This window comes from Caretta caretta, chromosome 14, assembly GCF_965140235.1.
Source record: "Caretta caretta isolate rCarCar2 chromosome 14, rCarCar1.hap1, whole genome shotgun sequence".
Taxonomy (NCBI): Eukaryota; Metazoa; Chordata; order Testudines; family Cheloniidae; genus Caretta; species Caretta caretta.
The window spans coordinates 21,724,329-21,737,254 of NC_134219.1; the positions used below are offsets into that span (position 1 = coordinate 21,724,329).

At 46.9% G+C, this 12,926-nt stretch overlaps 1 pseudogene; it reads right to left on the reverse strand.

Moving 5' to 3' along the window:
• Nucleotides 1–2,475: 2,475 nt before the first annotated feature.
• Nucleotides 2,476–2,803, reverse strand: LOC125621110 (histone H4-like; annotated as a pseudogene).
• Nucleotides 2,804–12,926: the final 10,123 nt, after the last annotated feature.

Genomic DNA, 12,926 nt, shown 5'->3' on the forward strand with positions numbered 1-12,926 from the left:
GAAGTGGGAATGATGTGGGTGCAGCCCGACAGTAGTCTGGGCATAGCGTACCTAAGGCAACTCCTGTTCCCCCCTGCGAAACCCATGAAACGGTCAATGCCTCATGACATATACTAGGTAGAGTGTCCTTCCCGACCCACCAGCGTACAGGGCTTTTCCCCCTCAGCTTATTGGATAGTGAATAACAGAGCACCACACTCACCAGCCTTTCTGATGGCTTTCTCCAATCCTTCATTCCTACTGTGACCGAATGCCGTATACTGCCGTGTATGGCCTTGGTGGAGTGAGAACACATGGAGGGACTGACTCATGCTAAATATTTTACATAAGGGTTGAAACACTGAAGGCCCAATCCCAGTCTCCCATACATCAATTCTACACCCAGGTAAAATCCACTGACTTTAGTGGAGTTATTCCTTTTGAGATCAGAATCAGGTCCTGAGCATTAAAGCAAAGCTCAGCAATGATGGACAGTCATAAGAAGAGAAGTCAGTGTTACAGAAACAATCCCTTAAGATTTCTCTTTCTTCAAAACCCTGACTCTGTTTTGATGTGAGCCCCTGCAACTGCAAAATAGGGGTTTCATAGTTATTTTTCCCACTTTGGTTTCTAGTCCAGTAGCAACTTAGTTTCCAATCAGAAGACAATACAATAACTACCATACCTGTAAATTCAAATTTATTTTCTATACACTTAGGGCTTGTCTACACAGGAAAGTTTTACCAGTTATGCCAGTAAAATTACACCAGTATAGTTAAACTGATATAGTTACACCAATATAACTTCCCATGGAGACACTTATTCTGGAGCTTTTTTAATTTAGTTTAAACCCTCAAAGCAATTTAAGCCAAAACAAAAAAGGGCATTTTTATACCAGAATGAGAGTGTCTACATGGGGACACAGCTATAAGTACATCAATTTAAATTTACACTTTAGCTTATATGTGGATACCTTGTATCCCAGTATGCACTACTTTGTGTGTGCCAGGCAAACACAGTGAATGAAAGTCATTTGTATGGAAAGGACATAGTAAATGGCAGAGGTCGGTCAACGCAAGCTGTGCCTAGGCAACACTTCAGAGAGCCCCACCCCTCAAATTTGGCCCAGTTGCCCCTCCATCATGACGGAGACATGACTGGGCCAAATTTGAGCAAGTGGCATTATAGAGGGGATCACAGAATATCAGAGTCGGAAGGGACCTTTGACCTGATGCACGAGGTTGCAGTGCCACTCATATTTGACCCAGCCTCCCCTCCATCGTGGCCACTTGCCAGTTGGCATTGAGGGGGTTTTCAGTCACATAAAGATATGCATATAAATGTAATTTTGGAATTACTTGATTTTTAAGTGTTTAACCATGCAAATTCAATGTAGCATTTTCCATGATAAATATATGTACAGTATATTTTGGATATGATTAGTACAATCTACAACAAGAAGGGGTGAAATTCTGGCCCACTGAAGTCAATTGGAGTTTTCCCCCAGGTGTGGATCATGAATACCCTAAACTTCATTGTTTTTGGACTGCGGGGGCTATCTGCATATAATTAGGTTAGATAAGATCAGATTAGATTGATGGATGGAGATATGGAGGGAAGTATGATCTATTCCTTTTTAAGGAGTAATGCACAAAGAAATTAAAGTCAGATGGATTTCAGAGGAGTACAAATTTGAATAAAGTTAAATTACCATCATGGGCTCTTTAACTTGGGAATATTTATCCAATTATATCAAAAGCATATATAATTACATTCTCCACACCATGTTGTCCTTTAAAATACAGATTAAGATCATTTATATTAAAATGTGGTATATATCCTCTAAGGAGCTCTCCGAAAACTTCAAAGATTTTCAAAATATCAGGTATTAAGCAGTAAAAAACTCTGTGGCTCAGGAGATGTAATTAAATTTCAGCTATTTGGGTAACTGTAACTGTGTTTCAAATGTTTTTTGTTGTTTTTTTTTAAAAATAGCAACATTGCAGTCTGCTCCTTCACAGAAGGAAAAAGAACCGTCTTCAGTGGGTTTCACCTAAGAAGAGGTTTTTAGCTGGGTCAAGTAGTTTCCCAGCTTTTCAGAATAAAGTAGTTGACTTGGCTATAAACTAACGATCAGTAAAATAGCCGAATTCTATTCAGGTCTCTAAAATTGGGTGTATCTGGAAAAATCTCACTCTGAGTAGTTTAGAAGCAGAAGAAGACATTTGGGATTTCAAAGATTTGGTTAGGAAATGTACTAATAGATGACAATGTCAGGAGATCTAGTCAAAATTCTCCAAATTTCAAATTTTTGATGAAAAATCTAATCCAAAATTAGTATTTACATTTTTTTTTGCAATATGTTTTCCCAGGTTTTGATCATCTTTAAATGTTAGCAAATGAGAGCAGGTAAAGTGGCACTGAACATGGTTTAACTACTCCCAACAGAGCTTAACCAGGGTTTCTCAAGTGGTCCTATTGACTTTAGTGACCCGTTTAGCTGCCAAAACCAGACAGAGTATAACCCTGGCGCTTCAGAGCATAAACTACATCCATAGCCATTATAGTCTTTCACTTGGCATGTTCAGTGTACGTGACAGCATTGCAGATCACATTCTCCAAGAACACCTTCAGCACTACCTGGGTCTCTTCGTAGATCAATCCCGAAATACGCTTCACACCCACCCCCCCACCCCACCCCACATCGAGCCAAGTGATGAATAGCTGGCTTGGTAATACCTTGGATGTTATCCCGAAACACTTTATGATGGCGCTTGGCACCTCCCTTCCTCAAGCCTTTACCACCCTTACCGTGACCAGACATGGTGAAATCAAATCACACCGACCAACTGTGCTGGGCACAGTTTGTCCCGTCTACGTAGAATTATAGAAGATTAGGGTTGGAAGAGACCTCAGGAGGTCATTTAGTCCAACCCCCTCCTCAAAGCAGGACCAACCCCAACTAAATCATCCCAGCCAGGGCTTTGTCAAGCTGGGCCTTAAAAACCTCTAAGGTTGGAGATTCCACCACCTTTCTAGGTAACCCATTCCAGTGCTTCACCACCCTCCTAGTGAAATAGCTTTTCCTAATATCCAACCTAGACCTCCCCCTCTGCAACTTGAGACCATTGCTCCTTGTTCTGTCATCTGCCACTGCTGAGAACATCTGAGCACCATCCTCTTTGGAACTCCTCTTCGGGTAGTTGAAGGCTGCTATCAAATGCCCTCTCACTCTTCTCTTCTGCAGACTAAATAAACCCAGTTCCCTCAGCCTCTCCTCATAAGTCATGTGCCCCAGCCCCCTATCATTTTCATTGCCCTCCGCTAGACTCTCTTCAATTTGTCCACATCCTTTCTGCAGTGGGGGGCCCAAAACTGGACGGAATACTCCAGATGTGGCCTCACCAGTGCTGAATAGAGGGGAATAATCACTTTCCTCGATCTGCTGGCAATGCTCCTTCTAATGCAGCTCAATATCCTGTTAGCCTTCTTGGCAACAAGGGCACACTGTTGATTCATATCCAGCTTCTCGTCCACTGTGATCCCCAGGTTTAACTTGTACTTAAACTGTTTTCCCCATCAGTTCAGCTGCTCCCATTGACAGTAATTTCCTAGTGTAGCCCTGGGGGCCAATTGGTTCAGATAATATAAGAACTTACCTGAATCTTTGCTCTGCATGACACGACCAAATGCAAATGCTCTCTTTCCCCCAACCACAGCCAGAATGGGAGATGATGGAGGAACAGCCATTTTGATCCTATACCACAAGAGGGTTTCCCCATACTGGGAAAGTCCACAGGAGGCCATAGCTGCTGGAGAAGAAACAAGGATCTGGCCCTTAATTCCATTCATAAACCGAAGCCAGTTCAGACTACAGCAGCCTACTTATCAAACCAAAGCACTTCACTGTGAGCAAATGACTCGAGTTCTCCACAATTTGAACTAGCTGCCTATGGGCTTCCAGGTGCAATTTATTATGTAGGTTTTGAGCTATACAGCCCTAAATGGCCTGGTGCCATCCTGGCTGAGACACACCTGTATCCCCATGTCCTACCACTGCAGTTGCCCATTTCTGGAGGGGGTGGAGGTGGGAACTACATGAGGGAACAGAGGTCCAGTGCTGAGCCCACCAAGACACTCCTCCACCACTTGCTCTGTCTAAATATTTAGTGAATTTCTTGTAAGAGTCTGGACCCTTCTCCTTATCAGCCAGCACTTGCTAGGAAGTGTTACCTTTCAATGGAGAGTGAATTCCTCTCCTAGAAGAAATGACAGTCAGGCACCAGGGTAATCCAGTGTTTACAAACACATCTGAGCTTTGAGGCCTCATCTCTCCTGCTGTCATTTTTTGCTTCTCTCTCTCTTCTTGCACTATAGCTGTGGCTCGAAAACCGGGGCAGGGGGGTGGGGTGTTGTCTAGACAATTCTTCCTTAGGTCTGTGATTCACACTGAGCACAGGACTTCTCAAATGCCTTGGCAGTGACAGATTCTTAGCTTGACAGAGAATAAAACTCTAGGCCTGCAGGCCTCATACTGATTGCTGTCTAGCAGATGGAGGGAAAATGTGTTGAGAGTGGATCTTAATTAAGTAGTTATGTCTACTGTAAGTTAAGCCATCAGCATAAATACCCGTGCAGCATATATAGTTGATCTTATCACTCTCATTTTCACCACTACGTTATTTAAGGCTTATGAATACAAAGCCGGATTCATTTCTTGTTTTCTTCAGGGATAATGATTTGAGGGGAAATGCTGAGTCACACAAATTTTCACGTTATAGCAATAAAATCCATACGTTTTATATTAATAGAACTTCCGAGAACATTGCTGCATTAGAAAATCAAGAGGGAAGGAAGAATGAGATTTAGTGGATAAAGCACTAGTTGTTTTTCATCCCAGCACTATGATTTCAGTGTTACACAGGGCACAAAAAGAGCCTCTTGCTGCTAGAAGAGGGTTTGCCATGTTATGCAACAGAACCACCAGTACGAGTCAGTTGAGTCTTTTTACATGTGTCACAGTTCAGGGCAACTACACCTGTATTGTCCCTCCACAGTCCTTGGAGGGCACCCACTCCTGGTTCATGGAGGTGGGTAGAGAACCACATCTTCCTCCCTCTTGACAGGGGTACTTCCAGGCTGCACAGTTCTCTGCCTACACTGTGTGTCGGACTGCCTCAGCAAGCCTGCTGTGCTTTCTCCCCAGAGGCAATGAACAGTACAATTGTTCACAGTTATAAGTTACCCCACAGCTCTTTCTAGGCAAGCACATTTATTTTTAAGGTGAAAGCATTGCTGAGAAAGCATACTGAAAACAATAAAAAAACCCAACCCTGCATGCATACTAATAAGCTTACCAGAGATCGCTCCCCAACTCCAACAAGGGCTGTAGTAGGAGTCAGTCCTTCAACCCGCACCAAGGGCTTTTCCCCATGGTTACCAGTTCAAAACAGCCTTAGCTCAGGACTAGCACCCCCATGCAGTGTTCAGTCTCTCTCTTTCTACAGCTTGGAAATTTGATCTTGAAACTCCAGGAACAGGTAATCAGCAGATTTTGGTCCCCTCCACAGGGTATAGCTTCAAAAGACTTGAGTTCTGCATTACCAGAGATGAGGAATTTGCATTCACTCCCTCTAAAGATTCCCCAGGCAAACCACCTGATAATGTTTGTCCCAAAAGTCCATTCTTTTCTGGACCATTCTTCAGTATTGTCCTTAGAAGTTCATAACACTTCCTAAGGTTCACATCCCATCTCTCCAAGGGAATACAATCTGGGCCCACAATAATACATAATCTTTGCGTTTAATAGAATCAACTGCATTAATGACTTAATTCAGTAAGATGTTCCAAGGATAAGCAGGAAATTGCCATGTTTGTCACAACATGACAGTTTCATCTTCAAATTATTACTGTTAGTGGTATTACAGTAACATCTGCAGCCCCAACTAAGCTCCGGGCCCCGTTGTGCTAGCTGCTGTACAGATACCTAGTAAGAGAAAGTAGATTGCAGTCTACATAGACAAGTCAAATAGAGCTGTGTGGAGGAAGGAAATGCTGTTCTGCTAAGGATTTCCAGATTTTGACATTTGTCTTTGGTCTGATTAGAAATGAAAACCAAAACATTCAAAATTCTTCAGGAAAGAGAATTGCACAATTTTTGTGCAAATTTGCTAAATGTAAGACAACATCCAGATTGTATGGGATTCCAAAATCTCTCCTCAGCCCACCATGAAAAACAGAATGCTTGGGTAGAGCAGCCTATGAACAAGCCTGCAGAGGGGGGCATAATCTCAAGCAGAAATGAAGGAGGAAAGGCCTGTTAGCTCATAGAAGGGGTAATCATCATACTCTCTGTTCTCAGCTGGAATCCTCTATAATCCACTTGCATGGTTTTTCTGCAGCAGTGTACTTCAGTCACAGAGGTGAACTAAATACATCAGACACACCCCAACTGCCTCGTCCACGCTGACCAAAATGGAACACACAGGGGGACATATTCTTTTCTAATATATCTCAGTTTTATTACCTCTGTAGTCCAGGGTAATTTCATTGACTTCCATGTCGTTACTCCTAATTTAGAAAATCTATCTGTGGTATTTCTATAGTGTCCACTAACCTTAGTATCTGAACACTGCTCTGTGTAATTTCACCATAGGGCCAAAATCAACCCTGGTGTAAATAGGAACATCACCGTTAACATTAGTGTGGTTTTCAGACAAAATGTTATCTCTTTTTTTGCTGAAAAGTTGAAATTTTCCCTGCAGAAAACCTCTCCCCCACCATATTTTGACCATCTCTACTGTACAATGCTTTGACCATACATGTTAGTTATTTCTGAGAAAAGCATCAATACGGATGGGTATGGAAAGCCTGGAGATGGCTGGAGTGGGGGAAGGTGGCTGTGTCAAACCTGGCATTTCCTTGGGAGTCCTTAAGCCCCGGTTAGGCTCTCTCCTTAGGGCAGTGGCTTTCAACCTGTGATCTGCAGACTATGTCCAAGGGGTCCACGAAAGATTGTCATTACCGTAGGAGAGTGGTTTTCAACCTGTGGCCCGTGGACCCCTGGGGGTCGGCAGACTATATATAAGATTTCCAAAGGGGTCCGTACCTCCATTTGAAATATTTTAGGGGTCCCCAAATGAAAAAAGGTTTTAAACCACTGCTTTAGGGCCTTCAACCATAACATGGTGAAGAGAGGGAGAACTAATTTCACAAGTTAGACTCATCCAATGAAGATGGGGGATGGAGGAATGCGCCAGACTGCAGCTCCCACCTCATATTTGTCACTTCCTCTAACGAGAAGACTTTTGTCATTCACCCCTGTCCCCCCTACAGAATTCCAATCTGGCCTTGTATCCACTAGCTGAATTCCATTCAGTTTCCCGTCCCCGTCCTCGCTCCTCTTTAAGAGAAAACAGAAAATCATTTTTGCATTTGGCTCAAACACCCCTTTGAACACACAGGCAGTGTGAGTACGGGGAAGATGTGCCTGAAAAAAACTGCCACCTCCTTTCCAAAGAAATAATTTCGCCACTCTCCTCCCATATCTCCCTAGGCCTTGAAACACTCCCCTTATTAACACTGCTGCAAAGCTGACCAGGAACGAGCAGCTGTGAGAGCCGTGGTCACAGCTCTGTTATGTAACTGAATCGCAAACAAGAATAACTGAGCTGTCTGCTTCATAAACATGGGAGGCGAAATGGTGGAGAAATGAGGGAAGTCATAAGAGGTCACTATTGGAGGTCTCACCAGTTAGCGTTTTGTGGGGGCCCAAGAGATAGCAAAGCCCAGTCTTAGTTTTTTTTAACTGTTAAACACTAGTATTTTTTCAGACTACCAGCCACACAAATATTAGGAGGAGATATATATTATAATTGTTTTCTCCAGAAAACATTGAACACTCATTTTCTGGAAATAAGACCCAGTAAGGGGTCTCAGGTTGGGTAACTAAAATCACTGGCCACTTTTGCAAATCCTCCATCCATCAAAAACATTGCACTGTGTATCAGTCAAGGTTGGCCTGCACATACTATACCCACTGCCAACCACAGAGGGAAATGAAAAGTTAAGCCAACTATCAGTGCACATCCACTAGTCCTCCACCCAGAGATACAGAATTCACCCCTAACAGAACCACCACACATCACAGACAAAGCACCGCAACCTCAACTCTGTACCCATGGAGAAGACAGACTTTTAGCACCTCCTTCTACCAGTCAACTCCTTCCTTCCAGCCTCTCCATGGGAGCAGTGTTAAGACGGTGATGTGAGGTCTCTGGCATGCAATGGCTGTGCAGTGTGTGTTTATAGGTAGAGAAGTAGGAGATGTATAGCATTAGGTGGCTTAACGTCTCATTTCTTTGTTTTTGAGGTCCTGTGTTTTGAAGTTGCGGGGAGTTTCGGGATGATATACTGTATTCTTAATTAAAAAAAATTGCTGTTTTATGCAAAACGTTGAGTCTAAACTTAACAATCACCTAACACCGTGTCACGGAGTCCCTGGGCGATGCTCTGGAACTGCTCCCCATGAAGCCAGTCAGGACTCTGGGGCAGTCGCCTTTCTGTGAGCAGCCTGTCTTCAGGACACGCAGCTCACACAGGTTCCACCTTCCTGGGTCTGACCTCGGAGCATTCAGCATCCTCTGCCCCTCCGTGCGCTTCCCACAGCGAGTCCACTCAGGCGGGGCTCCTGGGGAAGCCAGAGGGTCCTGCACCCCAACTTCGCAGTCAGACGTGACTCTCAGCCAGCCAGTAAAACAGAAGGTTTATTAGACTACAGGAACATGGTCTAAAACAGAGCTTGCAGGTGCAGAGAACGGGACCCCTCAGCTGGGTCCATTCTGGGGGGCAGTGAGCCAGACAACCACGTCTGCACTTCACTCCATGTCCCAGCCAGCCCCAAACTGAAAACCCCCTCCAGCCCCTCCTCCTCTGGGCTTTGTTCCTTTCCCGGGCCAGGTGGTCACCTGATTCCTTTGTTCTCCAACCCTTTAGCTCTCACCTTGCAGGGGGGAAGGGCCCAGGCCATCAGTTGCCAGGAAACAGGGTGTTGGCCATTCTCTGTGTCCAGACTCCTGCACACACCTGCCCTCTAGGGCTCTGCAATGATCATACACCCTTACCCCACCCCCTAGATACTTAAGAACTGCCTAGGGGAAACTGAGGCACCCCCACACTATTCAGAGGAAACATTAAGAACAGTCCCACTTCGTCACATCTCTCCCCCCTTCGAGATCGAACTGAGCGGGGTCACTTTAGCCGGTGACCTGGGGAAGTTCGAAGCCACCAATGTTCCCATGGATGCCCCAGCATCTCTCCCATTCCTTGGTAGGAGTTACACCAGGCCCTTCCATTTTCACACCCTCCCTTAGGTCAGGGGTGGTTGATAGCACTCGCAGGCCGCATGTGGGAAGGTTTATGCAGCCCATGCCCTTTGGCCACCCCAAGAATGTCTCCCCATTGACCATCACCTTCTGCTCCCACTGGAGGTCCGAGGGGCCTGGCCCCAGGAAACTCCACACAGACATATAGGTTGGGGTCAGGAGTGGGAGCCTGTCCACATCCCCAACCACCTGGCTGACGGAGTCTATGGCCTTGGGACCCAGCAAGGGAGCTAGACACCGGGGCTTTTCCGCAGGGTCCCCTTGGTTCAAATCGCCAGCCTGCTCAAAGGCAGTGAGGTGGGCATCCACACCCCCCCTCCTTAACCAGGGGCAGCAATTTAGTCTCGAGGTTCCCTGCGGAACTGGCCCCCCGGGATCTATCCCCACTCACCCCGGGGAGGTCCCCTGGGCCTCTCCGCTCCCCCACCGCCAGTTCATGCTGCTGCTGCTTCTGCAGCTCTTTCTCGGGCTCTCGCTGTCTCCCACAGTCCTCTTGCTCTCTCAGACTCAGCTCCAATCCCGTCCGTCTCGATCCCCCGATGGGGAACCCGATCGTGAAGACCCCCGTCTGGTCGGGGACAGGAGTCTTGGCGATGCCTGGCTCCCGCTCCAGCTGCTCCCAGATCCTGCTATAGCCCCATTTGGGGTCAGGAATCTGTTCCTTAGAGCGGTCATCCTCCTCCAGCTGCACGATTAACTCTGCTTTGGTGAACTTTCCAACGCTCAACCCTCTCTTTTTGCACAGGGTTACACTGTCCTTCTTAAGGAGACGGGGACAGGCCATCACTCCGCTCTCCCAAGTTGTTGTGGACTCACAGGCCCGTGTGTTCTCAGCTCCCCACGGTTTCCAGGGAGAACCCCTAGTGTGCCAGCCCTTCTCGAGGTCACCACCTCTTTGCCAGGGTCGAGCTGCAGACTCCTCCGCCCCTAAGACTGCTCACTGCAGTCCCCAGGGGGACCCCATTACTGCACAGTCCTTCTCGCTGGTCACACACTCCCAGGGGTTAACCGCCCCCCGAAACCGCTCCTTTCTGAGCCTTCAGCAGGCCTGGTCCTCGGCAATCCCCCTTCGTGTTACTGCTCCCCAGTCACTTACTGCAGGAAGCGCCATCCACGGGGCGCAGTACATCCCACCGCTGCCACCAGTTGTCACGGAGTCCCTGGGCGATGCTCTGGAACTGCTCCCCATGAAGCCAGTCAGGACTCTGGGGCAGTCGCCTTTCTGTGAGCAGCCTGTCTTCAGGACACGCAGCTCACACAGGTTCCACCTTCCTGGGTCTGACCTCGGAGCATTCAGCATCCTCTGCCCCTCCGTGCGCTTCCCACAGCGAGTCCGCTCAGGCGGGGCTCCTGGGGAAGCCAGAGGGTCCTGCACCCCAACTTCGCAGTCAGACGTGACTCTCAGCCAGCCAGTAAAACAGAAGGTTTATTAGACTACAGGAACATGGTCTAAAACAGAGCTTGCAGGTGCAGAGAACGGGACCCCTCAGCTGGGTCCATTCTGGGGGGCAGTGAGCCAGACAACCACGTCTGCACTTCACTCCATGTCCCAGCCAGCCCCAAACTGAAAACCCCCTCCAGCCCCTCCTCCTCTGGGCTTTGTTCCTTTCCCGGGCCAGGTGGTCACCTGATTCCTTTGTTCTCCAACCCTTTAGCTCTCACCTTGCAGGGGGGAAGGGCCCAGGCCATCAGTTGCCAGGAAACAGGGTGTTGGCCATTCTCTGTGTCCAGACTCCTGCACACACCTGCCCTCTAGGGCTCTGCAATGATCATACACCCTTACCCCACCCCCTAGATACTTAAGAACTGCCTAGGGGAAACTGAGGCACCCCCACACTATTCAGAGGAAACATTAAGAACAGTCCCACTTCGTCACACACCGCCATTATATATCAATCAATCAATCAAGTAGGGCATGATCCTCAATTGGTGTAAATCGGAGTAAAATTTCATACTGGAATAGCAGATTTAACCAATTTGACATCGGCTGAGGATTTGGCCCAAATCCATATATAGTACCTTTTATACCAGAGAGATAGATATAGTGAGTATATTATGAACTCTCATGATATTAAGATCTGTCCGTGGACATACGGCATGACCATTATCTAAGATGGGGCTGCACCATCCTTTTCGTTCTGCAGATCACTGTGTATGGGAAGGATCCTCTCACCCACCCAATCCCCCTGTTTTCCCATTACTTGGTTCTAGGAGTCCTACAGTCTTTGGACCACCATTAATTATGCTAAATATTCCTTTCCCCCTGCCCTTTCTCACTCTTGTCTATTTAGGTTGCAAGCTCCATGGACCAGAGCTTGATAACCACTGTTCAAGGAGGAGTTCCCAGCCAATGGCTGTGCCTCTGTGGGTCTCTGGAGTGGGAAGATTATGGCTGCTAACAGTGGTGTTGTCTTGGGGAAGCACACCCCACACCTCCCCTCCCCCAAAGCAGCACTGAAGGAGCACTCGTTATATCTTTTCCAAGATACAGCAAGTTCTGCCCCTCACCATGCTTCCATCAGCTTCAAAGCCACACAAAGTTATAAGGCCCTTGGGCATCACTTGCACCTTCTCCTCTTCTCTAGTGCATAGTGGAAAGATGGTGTGAGGGGACGTTTGGCTCTGGTGTGGGGATCTGGGATCAATTCCACGTGATGCCTCAAACTCTCTGTGTGACCTGGGACAAGTCACTCAATTGCTCTGTGTCTCCGTTTCCCAGCAGTTAAATAGGGATCATTGTATTCCTTTCTCCACCCCGTGTCCGTCTTGTCTATTTACACTGTAAGTTCTTTAAGGCAGAGACTGTCTCTTACTAGGTGTGTGTACAGCAACTAGCGCAAAGAAGTCCTGATCTTGTTTGCAGCTGCTAGGTGCTAGCGTAATTCAAAGAATAATGGTTGGTCGCCTTCCAGAGAGGCACCACTGAGCCCATCCTCTACACCCGCACACCATGCATCCGGAGCTCGCAAATGGGAATTAGCCACCCCTTTCAGAAAGCGGGCAGACTTTTGTCATATTCTCACCACGAAAAACAAAAAACAACTGACGTGTTTAAAAATTTCATGTGCTGAAGCAAGCCATTTCCTGCCGGGTAGCCAACTGTTTTCACAGGTATAAGTGAGGCCAGATTTTATACAGACTCGAGGAAATGTCTCAGCTTGGGAGTGGGGATTTTTTTTTTTTAAGGGGGAAAGGAAATGTCAAGGATTTTGGAAACATGAAGTGAATAGGGTGGGACACAGAACTTTCCTGACCCAAAGCTGAAGACAGCAGCTTGAAATTGAAATGAACTAGACCACCTGCAAGAAAAGGGGAGGAAGAAGGATGGGAGCGAGGGATGGGAAATGGAGTGGGCATGAATATAAACCACAACGTTTAAAAAGCATCCTCTGGTGAATTATTAAAGATGCTGTGTTGCTCGTTTCAGGTCCGGACATCTTGGCAGTTGTGATGGGAACGATGCCAAGGCATCTGAGCACAGGCGGAATACTTATTTCAGAATTCCTGGCAGGCACCTTTCCTCTAAAGCCTGGGATCTGGTGAGTGTTAGAGGGAAAAGTGCCT